The sequence below is a fragment of the Amphimedon queenslandica genome, unplaced genomic scaffold (assembly GCF_000090795.2).
Source record: "Amphimedon queenslandica unplaced genomic scaffold, v1.1 AMPQUscaffold_13033, whole genome shotgun sequence".
NCBI classification, from domain to species: domain Eukaryota; kingdom Metazoa; phylum Porifera; class Demospongiae; order Haplosclerida; family Niphatidae; genus Amphimedon; species Amphimedon queenslandica.
Genome location: NW_003546731.1, coordinates 1 through 3458, shown reverse-complemented (window position 1 = coordinate 3458; position 3458 = coordinate 1). Strand labels below are relative to the sequence as shown.

At 34.0% G+C, this 3458-nt stretch overlaps 2 pseudogenes; both read left to right on the top strand.

Moving 5' to 3' along the window:
* Window positions 1–33: 33 nt before the first annotated feature.
* LOC109585627 (fibrinogen-like protein 1 pseudogene) lies at window positions 34–677 on the top strand (annotated as a pseudogene).
* Window positions 678–2852: 2175 nt separating this feature from the next.
* LOC109585628 (fibrinogen-like protein 1 pseudogene) lies at window positions 2853–3358 on the top strand (annotated as a pseudogene).
* The last annotated feature ends 100 nt before the right edge of the window (window positions 3359–3458 follow it).

Genomic DNA, 3458 nt, shown 5'->3' with positions numbered 1-3458 from the left:
TGATGGTGGTGGATGGACTGTATTTAGAGGAGACAAGATGGATCTGTTGATTTCTATAGGAACTGGACTGACTATGAGGATGGATTTGGTAACCTTACTGGTGAGTTTTGGTTAGGATTGAGCAAGATTCATCGTCTTACTAAAGAAGGATCAAACACACTAAGAGTGGACCTGGGAGACTTTGAGGGGAACACAGCTTATGCTAACTACTCTACATTTAATGTTAGTGATGGTTGTACTGAATATATACTAACAGTAGGAGGATACTCCGGTACTGCTGGGGATGGATTGATTACTGATCTTGATAGTGGTTATATTCACAATGGAATGAGATTCTCTACAAGAGATAATGATAATGATAATGACAATGGTAGTGGGAATTGTGCTGATTACTGGAATGGTGCCTGGTGGTTTAATCGCTGCTATCAGTCACATCTCAATGGTCCTTATCATACTAATCCAACTGAAACTGGTAGCTGGCGTGGAATCATATGGTACGATTGGAAAGGAAATGGATATAGTCTCAAGTTCTCTGAGATGAAAACTTGTCGTAACAATTAACTGATAGCTGAGTGATAATTAACTAATAACTGAGTGTGTGATGCTGATACAATACAATATTATTTTTAATTGCTAAAGTTTAGTGCACTTTTATTTAAATAAATATTTCAGCAACATTTAAACACTTGATTAGGAGAATATGTACATATACTCATTACATGACACAAAGACTGATATGTATATGTTATAACACCCCTGCAAGGTGCTGATAAATGTGATATATCCCGAGCGGGGGTGTTATAACGAATTTATGTCATTGCCTAAGCCAAACCTCATATACTGCGCATGTGCAGGTGCCACATGCTACTTACCACGACCCCGTGGGATACGAAGGAGGCAAGGAGATGGCTGCTCTAAAAAAGATGAAACAGAACATTTTAGTACTTTCCACAGTAATGACAGCTTGAAGGAGACCCCAAGGAGGAGTATCAATGATTATAACATAGAGAGTGTAAGATGACGATGCAATGATAATGACTTCATTCTGTTTATTAATTATTTGCGGTCCATGACTGCTTTAGTCTGGCTGGTCCAGACCCTCTGCTGCTTCTGGCCGAATTCTTTGGCATCTTATAGACGCTCAATGATTCCAATTCTGTGTCAGTAGTTCAAGCAAAATCATGTGGCCGGCAATCATGTCTCCATTAAACTTACAATCCTTCTTCTGTTAAGTGACAAGTTTATTTTTATTGTTCTTTTTTCAAATCACTTTATTTTATTACTTTTAAGTCTATTTCGAAGTTCTATTGCACTAAATATTCTATTATTAGTAACAATAACACTACAATATTAATTGCTAGGAGAAAATTTCAAGTTTTTCCTAATACTGTACAAGATGATTTATTGGTGAGGAATTAATATTCGCGATTGGCGGTTCTATCAAGAAATTGCCAATGTAAAATTCGCCAATTAACTTTCCATAGGGTATTTTGCCAAATATTACTCTCACCAATAAATCATCTTCTATGGTACATACATGTAATACATGTTTTTGCACTGTATAAAAATTTTGAGCTGATTCCAATAAAAATAGCTTCTTTTATTATTAAAAATTTATTTAAAATGAGTTAAAAGTCCCTGTACTATGTACAGGAACTTGGCCAAATTTCACCAAAAATGAAAAAGTGAAATTCTACATTATATATATATATTTGATACATATACACGTTTTTATGCTGTGTAGCAAGTTTGAGATAATTCCAATCAAAATTGATTTTTAATGAAATTTTCAAGTTACTCAAAAATGCTTGTCAGCTCACTCAGCATACTTATTAGATCAACCTTGATCTATAATCTTATCACACCTTTTATGTCTGAGTGGAGCAGGTGTTTGATAGAATCAGTATTACAATAAAATGTATAACCAGATCAAATAATAACAAAAATCTGTATAATAGTAAAGTATTACTAATGAATAGTTCTACAAAGATATGTCATAATATTAATTGATGATACTATAATGTTATTAGCTATTGTTTAATGATTAATAAAATACCAGCAAAGTTGATTCAAAAGAGAATGTATAAAATATGTTAGTCTACCTTAAGCCTACTATTATTTGCGTCTACTAATTTTAGCGAAATCAGCAAAAGTCATGTTTAGCATTACTAATTTTAGCGTTTTTAACCAAATTAACTATAAATAATAACCATTATAATGAATAATTATTATTTTGGTGTCTATTTAATTTAGCGGTTTAAAGCTCTCTCGCTAATATAGTTAAATTTAGTAGACGCTAAAAATAGTAGGCTTAAGGTACATGGAATTGTATGCATACTATATCATACTTTAAATTCCACAAACAATTATACAGCACAGCATGGATACACAAATGTTGAAGATGATGTTTAGTTCACTGCTCTTGTGTGTGATACTAATGATTGATGAAGGAGAAGGATCTTATTGTGTGGCTGATTGTACTGGATATAAACATGAACCATCACTGTATATAAGGACATGCTGTAACACCAGTAACTTAGGACAGACTATTCATATCATAGAAGGAAGGGCAAAGACTATCATGGTATGTCCTGATGTAAGGCCACAAGCCTGTCCACCACTAGGTAAATAAACTAATAGTTAATACATTACAGACACTATAAAACTAGATAGCACTGATTGTAAGAGCTTGTTTGAGGACGGTATTACTACAAGTGGTGTTTATACTGTTAATCCTGATGGAGGGACTCCATTTGAAGTTAGTCAAGAGTAATTTATAATTATACACTATTGGATCACAGGTATACTGTGATATGGAGACTGATGGTGGTGGATGGACTGTATTTCAGAGGAAAAAAGATGGATCTGTTGATTTCTATAGGAACTGAACTGACTATGAGAATGGATTTGGCGACCTTACTGGTGAGTTTTGGTTAGGATTGAGCAAGATTCATCGTCTTACTAAAGAAGGATCAAACACACTAAGAGTGGACCTGGGAGACTTTGAGGGGAACACAGCTTATGCTAACTACTCTACATTTAATGTTAGTGATGGTAGTACTGAATATATACTAACAGTAGGAGGATACTCTGGTACTGCTGGGGATGGCCTTATAGAGTCTAATCTTAGTCATCCTGCAGTTCACAATGGAATGAAGTTCTCAACTAGTGATAATGATAATGATCAAAATGGTGGGAATTGTGCTGATTACTGGAATGGTGCCTGGCGGTTTAATAGCTGCTATCAGTCACATCTCAATGGTCCTTATTATACTAATCCAACTGGAAATGGTGTCTGGTATGGAATCATATGGTATGATTGGAAAGGAGATAGCTATAGTCTCAATTAACAATTAACTAATACTAATAATAACTGAGTGTGTGCATGATGCTATACAATATAATATTATTTTAACTGCTGGATTTTAGTATACTTTTAAAAAATAAATATTTAAATT